General features: G+C 36.5%; 1 protein-coding gene and 1 long non-coding RNA gene across 2 annotated transcripts in view; both read left to right on the plus strand.

Moving 5' to 3' along the window:
* Window positions 1–17,331, plus strand: part of LOC134676770 (uncharacterized) — a 111,808-nt gene that overhangs the window by 82,340 nt on the left and 12,137 nt on the right. The window lies entirely within an intron of this gene.
* The window catches only part of LOC134675850 (homeobox protein Hox-B1-like), a 41,678-nt gene that overhangs the window by 13,262 nt on the left and 11,085 nt on the right, over window positions 1–17,331 (plus strand). The window lies entirely within an intron of this gene.

The following is a 17,331-nucleotide window of genomic DNA, read 5'->3' on the forward strand; positions in this document are numbered from 1 at the left end:
ACTCATTGGTATCGTAATACCGGAATGTTATTAATGGAATAGGAAAATCTTTTCTTTGCTGAACACTGAACATTTCACCAAAAAAACATTCTAACAGCCGTATTCGAACAAGTCAAATACTTGATATTGAAACGATATGGATTAGATGTGTCAGTGTCAAACAAGTGTCAAAATTTACATTTCTTCAAACAGAAACGTCACTTTTGACACTTGTTTGACACTGACATATCTATTCCATATCGTTTCAATATCTAGTATTTGACGTATCTCATTGTTCGAATATGGCTATAACTTACCCCAATCCCAACGTACCTTAACCAGGGCTCGGAACCGGTTTTTTTGAAAAACCCGAAATAGCCCAATATTTTAATTATTTTATGCCTTTTACGTAGCTCGTAGGAGTAGGACTGTATTATGTATTTAGGTAACAACTTCGCATTATTAGATTGTCCCATTAAAAATGAAATAATTAACTAAAGAACGAAAATGAACGTAATATCGGTATTTTTTGTTTGAAGAAAAAAACGGTTCTGAGCGTTGACTATAACAGACGGAAAAATTTAGTAAAATCTTATTATAATGGCGTGAGTTACGTAACATACCTGTATTTTAACCACTTTGTCAACATTTTGTACCACATTTTGTCTTTGACTTTCTATTGAAACTAAAAAACAAGCCCACATACTCTTATATCTTGAGTTCTTTGATAACAGTCCATTGTCTCATTTCACGAGGAGCCGCACGGACGGACAACTTAGCGTGGGTTTTAATGAATAAATCATTATTTTTCTAATCATTCTCGGTCAATTAGTTTTATCGGATTAAACCCACTGGTTTGAAGACAAAAACAAAGAGGATTTTGGATCAATTATGGAGCTTAAAAAAGAATGCGGTTATGACAGTCCGTCGTGAGGTCACGGGTTCAAGCAAACGAACTTAGTACGTTTCATCTACTTATATTTCAATACATTTTGGACTAAAATTCAAAAGACATGGGGTATAGGTACAATATTAGGCCCCAAATATGAAATATATATACATTCTGGCAGTTAATGTAACGGATACTTCACAGAACAGAAACTAAGAACACAGCACAGACTGCCCGATTCGAATTTTAAGATACGTCAATTAATAGATCTTAAAACGATATGGATTAGATGTGTCAGTGTCAAAAGTGACATTTTTGTTTGAAGAAACGTCACATTTCACACTGACATATCTAATCCATATCGTTACTAGATCTATTAATTGACGTATCTTAAAGTTAGAATCGGGCCGAGAATACAATATAGTTTATCTAGTCTATAATGTAGCGCTGGTCAGGTGTACGTCTTATCGAAAAAAACTTAGGTACCTATACTTTGTAACACAATCTTTTTGTACCTATTATATTAAGGTTCTATAGGTAATAACTCTTCTGTCGAATGGAATAAAATTAATTTATAATATCGAATAAAAACTAAAACTTTTAGGCCTTCTCCGTTAGCTTACACGCTTTAGGCCACCCATGCCAGAAGATAGATTTAGATTTTATTCTCGGTTAAATTTGTTTTCCCGGTTTTTTTTGTATTCAGACCACTTTAAGAATTTAGTGAACAAATTTAGCCTTGTACGGATATTGGTCGAGTTTATTAAAAATCTTCATGTCATAAATGTACGAGTACCAAATAGCAATCGACCGATAATGGCTATTTGGCCAGATCGAATAAGTATATAATCTCGCCACTTGCGTTGCTTATCTTATCTCGGCTACTTACTCGTATGTGGGCCTATTCTATATGCTATCTAGAAAGTTTTTTTTTGAAGTTTTGAAGAAAAATTTTTAGGACCATACAATAACATTGAATGCTATCTTTGACTTCCAAGTTAACGTACATAGATTAGGTACTGTCGCAGTATTCGCAGTGATATAATCAATAATCATAATCAGACTCTTATAATTTAAACAGCTTAATAGCTTAGAAAATTTACACGTGGTTAAAATGTTCTTCTTGCTCTCAGACATTTGACCTCTGATTTAAATAATTCGACGATGATGATGATTTCGATGTTCTCTTTGGACTACAAATGGTCGATATTGTGTGGTACGCTCAAATATTTATGCTGCATGTCGTCCTTGAGTGCAAAAATCAAAGATGTAGAAATTGGGTCAAATTAGAGGCAATGGGATGCCGGTCACTTTAAAATTAGTTATTGAAATAGATAGATCTGAAGGATTTATTAGGAACCCGTATTGATATTTTTGTGCTTTGTAGTGTCAGCATAATAAACGTAATATCGTCGGCATTATATATTTAATTTTTACACAAAAAGCCGCCAAAAAGGCTCAAAGGGATCCTTGTTTTATTTCATAAACAAATACTAGGTAAGTACTCTTATTTATATTTGTCGTTTCCGCGTTTACACTCTCAGATTAATTTGGTCGACGTATCCGTCGGCCAACACCACGATTGTTAAATATTAGCTTCCTCGGTGCGATTGATTTATGATCGGTATACATATAGATAAAGTCGTTTATACAGTATTATCGATACGTTGCGTCGTATCATTGCTAGGTCAATTTGTAATCGCTGTTTATCAACACATTTTGGTAAAGTACTTGTTGAATGTATCAATTCTGTTATTTCGATATGCCTATTTTTTCTTTTATTATATTTGTTCTGAATACATAATTATATGTAATGTGAAATAACAAACAAACTTCAAACAAACTTGGTTTCTCTGTGAAACACGAAATTTTTAATATAATAAAAACTCAGTGTTAACAATTCTATCAGCCAACATGGGAACTCACAGTTTCCATGAACTTTAGATACTTTGCCACTCTTGTAGATAAAATACAACTTCATTATCAGTTTTTGAAGCTGGTGCGGTGAAAAAATTATATCATAGGTACACCTACTCTACTGTTCGGTGTGTTTAATATTTCAAAATCATTCCTTTCCTCGTGTATCTTCAATAATAATCGACATTCGGTTTAATAAGTAATTAAGTGACGATGATCGTCTAAAGGTGTTTTTATTTATTTAAAACTACATATTTTACCGATACCACAAATGAAAGTTTCGCCAAAGTCTATAGTAGGCGGTTATTTTTTTTTTTTATATGCGTTTTTGGAAGCCAGTTATACTTAATAATAGATCATAGTCGTACAATTCAATGTATGTTTAGGTACCTTCAGGCGGGTAATGCTTTTATCGCTATCACTGAGCCACGCCTTAAATGAGGTATCATAAAGTAATGTAATATCGAAGTAAGTGGATCACACATTACATACATGTTTGGGTTACCTATGGTTAGTTAGTTTTGCTGTAGATTCCAGTTTTGATTAAGGGGCCCACTGATTAACAGTCCGCCGGACTTATCGGCCTGTCAGTTGTTCGGAACTGTCAAAATTTTGTTCTAACAGACAGGCCGAGACCGTCCGGCGGACTGTTAATCAAAACTGAAATCTACAGCAAAACTAACTAACCATAGGTAACCCAAACATGTATGTAGTGTGTGATATGTATTCAAATTGGTTATACAATACAATCGTTAAATACACAACGCAAAATCGTTAACGCACTGGAATAAAACTTAGATAGTAAAATATCGTACGGTAGTTATAAGTTAACTATTTAATGTGTACCATACTTTATTATAACATTTTTGATATAATTCGTATTCACTGACTAGCCGACCTATTTATACACATAATTTTATATGAAGTTGTAAAGGTACCTAGTATAAAATAAGACGTCCTCATTATAAATTCAAAACTTCATCGAGATAAGGCAAATGTGTCCGTAACGGTCTTCCCTAACAATGCACTAACAATGAAGTCGTCAGCTGACATTTCTCGGCCATTTCGGGCCGATCGATTAAGTGACCACAATCGATCATCCTACGCTATCACGTGTTGGTATTCTGTAATCTATGGTCATATAATTTATTATGGTTTGGCTTCCGGATGCCGTCAACACTCAATAAATCAATTAAAGCGTACATCTTACTTGTGGAAGTTGAGGAGATAGAAGTGATTGCATGTCTCGAGAATAGGGTTAGGTACTTACTAATTGCCGAACTTGTTTTTTTAATAATCTTCATTATTTATTTATTTTATTTAGTCTTTATACAACATGAAGGTACAAATGGCGCATTTAATGCCTTAACCCTTAAGCCATTCTCTACCAGTCAACCAATGGGTTAAACCAGAAAGATTAAGTAGGTGCAGTTTACCTATAGTATAGTATATTAGTAGGTCTTTATACAGGATGGCTAAAAATAACTGCATTCCCGTTGCCAGGAGATTTTGGGATTACCTATATGAACAACTTTTACCATGGGACTAACTACGAAATATAGAGAATACCTTATTTATGGGATAAAGTCCAACTTTTGTACTGTTAGGTTTTTTTGTGTACCATAAAGGTTACCGAAATAAATAAAAGTGAGGAAATTTCAGCCAGTCACTATTTTCGTATATGTCCTTCCAGATCGTTTTGTTTTATTATTATAAATTCATATTTGAAATCTACATCATTAATTTGTACCACATTATTATAAACCAAACCAATTCAATCACAGCGCATGCGCCTTCTATTTGGCCACTTGGGCACCAGCGTTTTCAAAGGATTCTTATCTATATTATTATTTATTAAGATACGATACGCACACGAGGAAATACACAACGGTTTTTTAACCCTTATGCTGCGAAAACCACGCAACGCTCAAGATTCCACTTATTGACAACTTTGCTCCCATATAAAACAAAATTTGGGAGACCGAGCTTTGCTCGGAAAACATATAAAAACGGAAAAATGCTCGTTTTCCCAGAGAGGAGACCAAACTCGTTTAAAGGTGTTAGATAGATAACTACTTATTTCGATCTCATAGTGTTTTGTATGAATTGGCTACTCAATAGTTAGGTAGGCATTTAAAATGTAAAGAGGCACTTATTATGATTTTCGATATTACAAACATTATCACGAAAAAATCTCAAATTTTCATGTGACATCCGGATTGCATCTCGCTGATAATGCACAAAAGCTGTATTCGTAAAAAACACCTATTTGTGTAACACGCATCAACGATATCAGATAGATAAGTTATCAGCAACAAAATTACTGGAGATAAAGTGATTGATGGCGTCCATGTACTCGAATTATACGCAGTTTAACAGACCATCAACGTGCGATGGTGTGATAACAGCAACACAACGTAACGGCCATGGTGCTGATTTTTGAATTACGAGCGCTCGATTTCGTCACTCGAAAATCTGTGGAAAACGGCGAATTGATATTTTTGAAATACGTTCAATAGAAATTGGGAATCTAGTGTTTTGTGGAATTCCCAGAAGCCTAATGCGGCTCACCCTAAAGACCTACTGTCACTACAAAACCATTCAACTCGGAAGAGAAACAATAGGTTTGAACCATTCTAAGCGCTTATCAAGGCCTTCAGCAAAAAAGGCCTCCTCTCGAACGCCTTAGCGCTGTCTAGGAGCCAACTGCGCAACTTGGTAAGGGTGCTTACTGGGCATTGCGGCCTAAATAAGCACATGCACACTATGAGGAGACGTGACATGGGGCGGTGTAGACTCCTTATGGAGGCAGAGGAGACCCCCTTGCACAAGCACATCCTCACAGAGTGTCCTTGCCTAATGCGTACTCGTGACTTAATCCTGTACGGATATGATGGTCGTATTTGTCTACGTGACAGCGTGATAAAACGGTGTCCGTCTCTTTCTATGCCGCAGAGTTAAAAAGTGACAGTTGTTTTATCACGTGGATAAATATGGATAAAGCGATCCATAATAGGCTTGCAGGGCGGACACATTGCGCCCGGATGAGTTAAAGTCTCTCGAGATCATAAAGATCCTGCAGCTGTTTGAAGTTGCAGGTTTGGATCGAGAGTTGTAGTAGTAGGTGGCGATCACAATAGATCAGGGATGGTCCCAGTGATACATAGGCTTTGGAGCCTTATATAGCCCCTAACACGAAGAAGGAGATATTGACCATTCGTTTTTAATTATATTAGTATAATTTTAATGCCTAGTAAAGAAGATATATTAGAAACCCAGTTGTTTAATGTATTTTTAAGATATAATAGAGGCGCTGGTAGTATCTTTCGGCTTGCTAGGATCTGCGGTAAACTTGTTCTCATGTTAACGCATTTGGATATTAAAAAAGTCAGCAGACTTTTAACTGCCGCAAACTGGTAATTAACTGCCGCAACCTGGTAATAACTAGTGCTTTTTATAAGAGGTAAATTTAAAACTTAATTTTACGGGATAAGTCCCGTCGTTGTGAATAATAATGATTTTTATAAGATTTGAATCGTGACGAAATAATTTGAACGGTGCTATCAGAACTGAGATATTTTAGGTGTCTTATCTGACAATCTAAAGTACTGTATACGTCACAAAAGATATAGATTTATCGAAACAAAAGATTGTTTTTTCCAGATTTCCCTTACATTTTCGTGATAAAAAATAAACATATGCATTGAAGGTAGGCACTTGTATTAAGATTGATATCTAAGACCTCGTCCTTATCTGTAGTGTTGAAAGCACTGAATTAAATACGCGATATGTATCTCGTATCGAACTGAATCGATTTATTTTAGGCGAATGTTGTGGACCGTGGCAGTAAAGGGCCAGATTAAATGATAAACATACGTTTAACATGACTAACTTGATCTTGGTATTTGTGCCACAACTAAGTTACGTTAATTTGTAATGTAACACGTTTAAAAATTCGTGTAAGCCAGATCAGATTTGGTTCCCTTCATTGGTTGAGGAAGCATGACTTGTATAGGTAGTATAGGTACACACATAGGTAGGAAGTAAATAATATTAAGTATAGGTACTTGTTAAGCCAATGCTTATGAACTCACTTAGAGGTTGATTATTCTCTTATTATGACCATAGTTTAAAATTCCTTATGTTAGAGTTTTTTTTAAATAATCGTGAACAGTGTTCTCTATTTCCGAAACATAATGTACATATATCGAAAATGCCATGAAATCTTCATAATAATAAACCATGATACAGCTAAAGTTACCGGTATGACTGCTATGTTGGTATATATGTGTGCTGGTACATACATTGTTAACACAACGACATTCCGCTATTTCCTCTGTCCAGGGACGATGGATCGCCTCCCCGGGTGCCACGTTTTTATTTCCTTCTTCATTCCCCTAGCTGAGAGGATGAGGCGATAAGCTCGATTGAATTGTGTGGATGCTTATTTTTTTACCCGGAAATTTTCGCGTATTTATTTGACGTAGAAGTTCAAATTAAGTAAACACAAATTCATTCGGATATGTAACTAATACATACACAAAATATTCCACGAAAATGTAATCATTTCTAAGGTATTTTTATTATCTTATGATATGATCTTATTTTAATCACTTTCATACTCCTTATTGTGACTTATCTTATTTGTACTTAAACAATACTATAAAATAAAAGTATGTAAACAGGATTGCATTGCATTTCATTGCAACCTAATCATATTAAGTGCCGGTAACAGTTTTAAATGATTCACGGTTAGTTTCACTAACTTATATCGACCGGTATATGGACCATATAATTTAAACAAGGTCGAAGTGATCCCATTAAGTGTTCCGTGAACAAAGTTATGTACGGAACACTAAAAACGTGCTAAAAACATAGTTATTAATAATAATGACGGTAAATGTTGCTACAAATATCGTGGTTTTTAAATATCTTCGGCTTATTGCACAATGCGTGAATATTTGCTCAATAAAAAAATCAAATGGCTCATAAAAAAGCCAAACAAGGCGGAAGGTACCCCGCGCTGCGCGTTGATGTCTGAAATTGCGGCGCTACGCAAATTTGCCGAGCAAATAACCTCCCGGGGGTGCGCGTATAGAGTGCAGGCTTAAAAGATTTGAAAGTTGATAGCATAATACTGCTAATACTGCTCAATCGCTGAGGGATGAGACACAATATTGGTCTACGTTTAGTGATAAGTGATAAATACTAAGGTGCAATGCGTATTATGTATTAAATAAAATGAAAGTTAGTACCTACCTTTATGTCTAAATATTTGTTGGATCTAATACTAAATAACTGTACGTACTGTTTCAGATATCATATTGATGTCAAATGTACATTCGAATTGGCCGGCTAGTTGCAATTGATATGCTCTTAAAGATACCTACTTCATCTTAAAATCTTGACAATGATGATGATGATGACGTCAAAGCAGCAAGCAACAGTAAAGCAGCAGAATGAATGGTTAAAAACTGACAAGTCAGAATTCTCGTAAAATTCTCGCTCTCGCACTTTTCAATAAGCTTAATAAAAATCATGGGGATGCAACGGTTCAGCCGTCGATTGGTGAAAAAAATGGCTAATATTTTAGGCAGCCCGTCCCTCCCGATGTTAATAATTTCATACAAGTCCCACGCATTACCCCGACGCGCCGCATGACGGATCACCGGCTACCCTCCGGCAAAAATACACATAAACAGTGTGTGGGACGAATAATGACGCTTACTTTCCATCTTAGAAATACGAAATAATAAGTGCCACCCATAGGTACTGCTACAGTTTCACACTGTTAGCATGATGTATGTACGCTTAGATAACCTAATTTTCCCATCTATCATAGGAACAACTAGACACGAACAATACTTGAAGAACTTCTGATCTATTATAAAAAATAATTGAATCGTATACTGTTCACTAGAGTGCAGAAACGTCCAATTTTGAAATAGATTTTGACCGATAAAGACAAGACGAAAATGCTCCTTTCAGAGCGATTATAATAAAAGCTGCTTAAAATAATAAAAACTTGCTAACTACGCTTTCTTTCTTTAGTAGCTATTTTCATTGGTAAAGGTGGTTTTCATTTGCCAGGATTTCTCCTGTTTTTTATTAATACTCTAATAAGCTTTTATTCATTTTTACCCGCACCGGCGATGCCACTTTTGTAATCAAATCTTGTAACTTGAGGTAGACCAACATGAGTTTCCGATTGAGCTGTAATTGTGTAAATAGGTATACACATCGTAACTAGCGTGATAATGCAATGGTATTGTACCACCAACCTGTTCTGATAATTGAGACCGAAGGAACTTTTTAAGTTTGTTTTGATCGTATCAAAACGATTGAACGATCTGCCAAAAGCACTTGTTTTTTGGTTACTCATATACACGAAAACGACCATTAGAGATGTTTAAAACAACCTTTCTGCCCAGCCATGGATCGCTGCTACTCTGCTAGACAAAAGTAAATCGAAACCAAAAACGTTTTGTTTACTCTTTGCAGCCTCTAACCCGTTGTTGGCAGATCAAACAGCGCCGGCTGTCCGTCTGTTTGACGGTGTGTTTGCGCAAACCCGCTCACCCACATTTAGTGGGCAAACTATAAGGTTCCATTCTTCAATACGACACGGATTACCAAAAGTTGACAAACCTGCACAGGTCATTAAATTATAAACTTTGAGTCAGAAATAATAGTCATTAAAACACATTGTGAGTTGGAACAGTTGTGGATAACTATGTCCAAATTAGACCGCTAAAGCAGGCCACTGACGAGCCTCCCAAATGGATGCTGTAACGGCATGGATTCATTCAAATAGGCGGCATCCTAATATTAAACATTGTACGTTTTTTACATTCAGGGACCGATTTTGGATTGCAGCCACGCTATTTGAACTGTTGGAAGATTCGTCAGTGGCCACCTTAAGATTTCCATCCCAAAATTCAGCTCCTGTCAAGCCAAAGTCCCCCGCCGTGCTTGTCTGTTTTTGTGTTTGTATGTTCGTGATAAACTCAAAAACTACTGGATGGATTCATGCGGTTTTCACCTACCAATAGAGTGATTCTTGAGGAAGGTTTAGGTGTATAATTTGTTAAGCCGGGGCGGGTCGCTAGTACATATTAAGGCCGAGCCACACCGGCTTGCGTGTGCGTGACGTGCGCGTATGCGTGCGCTAAAATGTTGGAGCTGCACACGCGCACGTCACGCAAGCGGTGTGCCATCTCTCATAAGGATCTGTATACTAAAACGCCGCACGCGCACGTGCACGTCACGCATACGCAGCCGGTGTGCACAGGCCTTTATAGTTAACTTTAGAATTTTCATATAAATTTTTATAGCCCAAAAACTTCAACATTTGATCGTGTCGTGTGTTTTGTGGAACAAAAATTATGAAAATGACGAAAAAATTTACAACCGTCATTCATTGAATATGAACATCGTTTCCGAAATAACGATAGTTCTTTGACAGTATTTTTAGGGTTCCGTACCCAAAGGGTAAAACGGGACCCTATTACTAAGAATTCGCTGTCCGTCCGTCTGTCACCAGGCTGTATCTCACGAACCGTGATAGCTAGACAGTTGAAATTTTCACAGATGATGTATTTCTGTTGCCGCTATAACAACAAATACTAAAAACAGAATAAAATAAAGATTTAAATGGGGCTCCCATACAACAAACGTGATTTTTGACCAAAGTTAAGCAACGTCGGGAGTGGTCAGGACTTGGATGGGTGACCGTTTCTTTTTGTTTTTTTTTGCATTATGGTACGGAACCCTTCGTGCGCGAGTCCGACTCGCACTTGCCCGGTTTTTTCGTACTTTACGGCCCGATGTCATTGTATAGGGGCAAACCCGTTCCTCGGGCCTGCGCGGACGCAGCCCCAATATTGACCGACGCAGCGATCAACTGCGCAAGCGTGTTTGTTTGTGCTTCGCTGATGCACCGCGTCGTTTGAACAAGAGCGACCGTCACGGTTATGGAAATATTGGGCCAGCGGACAGATGACGTGATGGCATATTTTTGTTAATTTGTTGATTTTTTTTAAAATAAGTTATAAGCTTTTATAAAAACTTTTTTTTTAAGTCGCTTTCGTAAAAACTAGTGCCTACGTCAAATCATGGGACTTGTTGTCAAGCGGACCTCAGGCTCTCGTGAGCCGTGGCGAAATGCCGGGATAACGCGAGGAAGAAGAAGGAGGAGGAGTTATAAGTTTTTATAAGTTATAAGTTTTCGCCATTTGAATGTCTTTCAGCACAAGTGTAGAATCCTATTTATAAATGTAGCTAGAATGACTTATAGTCAGACATCGTAACTTTTACAGCATTTTTGGTGCAGCGGAGTGGTGTTAACGGAATCGGTATAAACAATTTCAACCTTAATGATTAATACGAATGATTAATTACGTTAATCATCATCATCATCATCATCATCATATCAGCCCTTTATCGCCCACTGCTGAGCATAGGCCTCTCTTCTAGTACGCCACTTGTCCCGGTCCTGAGCTAATCTCATCCAGCAGTGACCCGCAATTTTCCGGATGTCGTCCACCCAACGAGCCAACGGACGCCAGGCGCTTCTTTCATTTGAAAGCGGCCACCATTCTGTTAACATTTTAGTCCACCTGCCATCACTCTGCCTAGCAACATGTCCTGCCCAATTCCATTTTAGTTTGGTAATGACGAAACCCACGTCATGCACCTTGGTGCGGCGACGGATCTCGACATTCCTTACTCGATCTTGAAGCTTGATACCGAGCATGGCGCGCTCCATGGCTCTTTGTGCTACGCGGATTTTATGCACAGCCCCCTTAGTGAGCGTCCATGTCTCGGCACCATAGGTCATGGTGGGCAGGACACATTGGTTAAAGAGGCGAGTCTTCAGGCATTGTGGAATGTTAGCAGGTTTCAGGATGTCCGCTAATTTATTGAATGCCGCCCAACCGAGCTGGATTCTCCTGGAGATCTCCTTCTGCTGGTGTGTTTTGTCAAATGATAGAATATGTCCAAGATACAAGTATTGCTCGACCACCTCCAGTCTTTCGTTCCCAACCATAATGGTTGGAATCGATTTACTAGAGATGTTCGTCATAACCTTAGTCTTGGACATATTCATCTTAAGACCTATTTTCAAAGAAGCATGGTATAGGCTTTCAATCATGCTTTGGAGATCTTCCAGGGTCTCGGCAAACAAAACAATGTCGTCGGCAAATCTCAGGTGCGACAAGAAGACACCATGGATATTGATACCAGTTTTGTCCCATGCAAGCGTTTTTATGACGTCTTCCAGTACCGCCGTAAAAAGCTTGGGTGAAATGGTATCCCCTTGACGCACTCCCCTTTGGATGGATATTGGGTTACTGAGTTTGTGAAGCCGAACTTGCATTGTTGCCGAGCTATATAGCTCCCGGAGCACATCCACATAGCGAGTGTCAACCGAGCAGCGATGGAGAGAGTCAAACACGGCCCAATGTTCGACACTGTCGAAGGCCTTTTCGTAATCTACGAAGGCCATGCACAGGGGCCGGTTGTATTCAGAACTTTTCTCCATCAGCTGCTTGACTGCATGGATATGGTCGGTAGTAGAAAATCCACTCCGGAAACCAGCCTGCTCGGGAGGTTGGCATTCGTCGAGAATACGAGTTAGACGATTGCACAGCACTTTTGCAAATAGCTTGTACGTGTGGGAAAGGAGGCTTATGGGGCGATAATTACTTAATTTTGAAATGTCTCCTTTTTTATGTAAGATGGTGACTATGGCGGTTTTCCAGGATTCTGGGGTGCGAGCACCTCGTAAAACCTGATTAAACAGTTTTACTAGGATACTGATAACAGGGTCACCACCTGCGCGAAGAAGATCGGATGTAATGCCATCTTCTCCAGGAGATTTATCCGTTTTCATCTGATACAATGCTTTTTTGATTTCACTGGCTATTATTGGTGGTATGTTTTCGTTATCATTGCGTTAATATTAACCTTAATTTACCATTTCAGTTTGAATTATCTATACCAATTCCGTTAACACCATTCCGCTGCACCAAAAATGCTGTAAAAGTTACTATGTCTGCTTATAGTAATATCATATATTCTTAAGTCAGTTACTATTACTATTAGGATTACTATTAGGTCCAGCAAATGTAATGTTTTACCTGCGAAATAATGTCACGGAAGTAAATCACGACAGCGTTATGTTAATAAGTCACTTCTAGGTTTAAGATATTTCAGAACTGAGTGTAATATTATGATAAGGTAATTATAATATACTTAAAAGTGGAAAAATTACTGTCTTGGGTGAGACTTGAACTCACGGCCTCTGGATTCAAGTCTGGATTGGAGTTCAAGCCTCACCCGATACAGTAATTTTCCACTTTTAAATTTATTCTAAGCTTAATAGCATCGTTTCAATCGTTTCCAGACGTTTCAGCTCAAAAAAATAGGTAATAAATAAAAGTAATTATAATAACTCTTGTGCAATATCAGAACTCAAACAAGCAGTTGCATTGTATATCCAAGACCTTTCGCAAGTTCATCCAGAACAAACAGGCAAACAAGCAAAGCCGGACTAGTCAAACGGCCTGTAACGCTACCCGACTACATCGCTAATCCATTAAGGCGGCAAATGTTTGCGCAACGACGCGGCTTTTAAAAACTTTGGGATTGTCTATGCGTCCGGATTGCTTTGTGTTTTGTGTGGGTACGGTATGATACCATTATCTGTGAATAGGATTTTTTAAATTATACGATACCATTATCATTGAATGAGACTTTTTAAAATCTTTCGGGCTATACGTAGGTAGCTATAAACATCACTAAAACCGTATTTTCGTTCGTCATAGTAACTAAATTAAAATATTGATATACTGTCGAAAATAAAGCAAAAGTTGACCTAATAATACAGTAAAATTATACCGGGTGTGGCCTGTAATACGAGCAAAAAATTAGTCTGTAGGCTGTACTCCTCATACTGACCAACATTTGTTCAGCAACTTTTAAAAATAACTTGTGGTTTGATTTTTAATACACTTTAAAGTTTATTCTAAGACGCAATGTATTGCGAATTTTGTTATGTTTAAGGCGTGACAAGCAACGTCAATCACAATGATATGGCGTGGCGATGGCGTCCATTGAAGGTAATATTTATTTTGTATGAAAAATAGGGAGTCTAAATACTTCATAATTTTTAAAAGTTGTTGAACAAAAGTGTCACCGTTTGAGGAGTACAATCTATGTTTTAATTATTTGCTCATGTTACAGGCCACACCCGGTATATACATTTTGCGTTTGCGTCAAATCCGGTAGTTCTGATTTTTTGCAGGCTTGTTTATGATGTTGGCCCAATGAATAATCCAAGTTTGTGACCTCGAGCGCCGAACGCAACTTTGTCGGAAATCGAATAAACCGCAATTTTTTTTAGATTTGGGCGATTCTAACCCTAAAGTACTAGTTTTTGATAGTAACTTCCTAGGGCGCTTTTAAAGTAGACTAAATTTGCTACAATAAGACACTAGAATTGTCTCTGTACATCTAATATTTTCCGAAATAAGGTAAACGGCCCCAAGTTCGTGTTAGTACGTTATTTCGTTAGTTTTTTTTCTGGCGCAAATAATAAGGAATTCAAATATCTTTTATTCAAATTATACATATGAAAAAAATCTGTATTAGTTAATCTCTTCAATAAAATGATAACCAATATTTTAGTGATTAAACTAAGAGTAATACGACGGTCGAAACTGTTAGACGGCCGCGAATAGCTGTGTTGTATGCGTGCACTTTTTTTAGGCGTAAGGTGCGCGCTCTCACTTGTTAAGCTTATAGGAAGGAAAAGCTAAACCCATTCGAATAAAAGTTTTTGGGAGTGTTTCTGTGGGTTCCTTAGTAATTGATTTGATAAGAAAAAAGATTGAATTTATGCATAGAAATAACTTAAAATTGCAATAAATCGACTCACGAAATAGCGGTCATTTTATCTTACGTGTGTCTCCTATTTCGTGCCACTAACGAATCAAGGATTTTCTAGATACATTTTGAGTGCTTGTTTTTAAATATAACAACAAAGATAATTAAAAAAATAAATTAGAAAACAATTAATATATTTCATGAAGTTTCGTATGAGCGAAATTCGGTATATGTTTTTTTCACTAGAATTCTCATAAAACGAGTTTGAATGTGACCCGAGTTAAAAATTTTAAGGTATGTTCCACGTATATTCTCATATTAACTACTAGCACAATTTTATTTATTATTGAAATTTGATTTATTTTTGTGTAGGTATGTTTATTTTTAACGTATAAGATAGTAAATTATTTTTGTAAATATTTTGTTTTTTTTTTTTTAATTAAATAGTTTGACTTTTAATCAAGTATTAAAGTACCCATATGGTTTACCTAAGTCTTAATTCAACCATTAAAGTCGACGAGTACAAAAAACTTTAAGCTAGCTCTCAATTTAACATTTTTTTTATTATTATTTTTAATTTGACCTTACAATTATTCGTAAGTAGGTAAGACCGTTAAATATTTAAAATGATTATCAGAAAATTATCAATTTATCACCAATTACTCTAAGAAAACTTTATGCCGAAACAGGGGACACGAATTCACGAATTTAGGAGCTGACCTAAATTTGTATCACGAAATGGGAGCCAAATAAGAGGTTCACGAAAAAATTCATATAAAAAAAAGTTTATACATATACATTACAGTTTATACATTAAATGATTAACAAAGAACTAATATAACATATTCAAAAGCTTTCAAGGTATTGATATGCTTAGTAATATTAAAAAAAAATACACAAACTCTCAACTCACTCTCAAGAGCCTTAACCTGCCGAAACAGGGGCCCTTTACCTTAAAGCCTTTCGAAATTTTATAATTTTACATCAGTTCTTAGCTATAATATAAGGGTTAGGTAGGTAATTTATATGGAATTCATCACCGGCGCGTTCTACAAAATATTTATTTTCCATAAAAAAATATATGAGTGCCTATTTTGAAAAAATATATAAAAATATAAAAATTTAAATATAAAATTTTGAAAGGCTTTATCTCGGAAAATATTAGATGTACAGAGACAATTCTACCCAACAAACAATTAAGCGACACTTAGCACTTATTTTATCACCTTAAGACATAGAACGGCTGTAGAATAGCTACATATTCTAAGCTTACAGGCTCTGGTGACATCAAGGTCTTTAAGAGGTCCATGTATAGCTTTAAGATCCACAGTAGCCGTTTTGGCCGCTATAATGCATCTTTAGCCGCTAGTGTTATAGCTCAAAGTGAATTCTACCACCTTAATATCTATATGAGTAATAAGTAGCTGCAATTTTCACTTAAGGTTCTAAACAGGCGATAAAAAGTCTTTTATAGCTCCGTGTCTCATAATCGCTACTTAACTCTCTTGTATCACTTACAGTCGAAAAGAGAAGTTATGAGTCACCGTTATCGATCATTTAGTCGCAGACGAGCGTTATTCAATACCTTAGTACATCTTATACTGTTATTAGAGTCTTACTTAGAATCTAAGCCTATAGCGCCATGTTAAGATGACCGATAAATCAATAAGCAAAACAAAAACTATTAATTAGAACGTAAATTCTTCATAAAAATCGATACTTTTACGCAATGTTGACTTAATGTTAGTATTGTTATATTTAAAACCGGACTTCACGTATATTGAGTAATTTTTCGATAATTAAATACGGTGGACCACAAATAAAAAAATATTATATTCAAATAAATATGCAAAGGATCAGAGGCCCATTAAAATTTTGTTAGTAATACATATAGTTTTTGACAGTGTAATTAATTTCGCCATCATAAATCCGCAGATAACTCCTGCATCAGTGAACTAAAATAATTATTCGCTTTTAATTATCCGCCATTACATTTCACTTCAAGCTGTCACAGAGCAAGCTTACGAATAATAATACAAAATGGAAACATCTGCAACCAAAGCAGATAGGGCTAAGGAAAAAATGTGCAATTACCTTCTTGAGTGTTACAAATATTGACTTTAAATGCTAATATACCATCTAAAGCTGAAAGTATCATCTATATGGCCCTACACTACTACTCAAATAGTTAGTATTCGCTTATTTGGCACCCTTTTAAATCCTAAGTACTTAATCAACGCTATTACAACACTACTTTAGCGCTCTTCTACTACATCAGTTTGTAGTCACCTATATGCAACCCTTCTAGCTCCTAAAGAATTAATTAACACTATTGTAGCTCCACTATACCGCTCTTATGTCTCTTTTTTTATCCGCTAACCCTACTGTAGCACTGTTATAAATCTTACGGTGATAAAATTTGTGCCCAATCCGGGGTTAAAACGGGGTTATAGCCGGCTATAACTCCTATTTTTAGAGTACTAACAACACCTAAAGAGTAAATAGGCGCTTATATAAATCTCTTCTAACCCTTAAATTTAGCGCCTAATGTTAGTTGGGTAAGTAGTATCTTATTGTAGCAAATTTAGTCTACTTTAAAAACGCCCTAGGAAGTTACTACCAAAAACTAGTACTTTAGGGTTATAATCGCCCAAATC

This window comes from Cydia fagiglandana, chromosome 2 (assembly GCF_963556715.1).
Source record: "Cydia fagiglandana chromosome 2, ilCydFagi1.1, whole genome shotgun sequence".
NCBI lineage: Eukaryota > Metazoa > Arthropoda > Insecta > Lepidoptera > Tortricidae > Cydia > Cydia fagiglandana.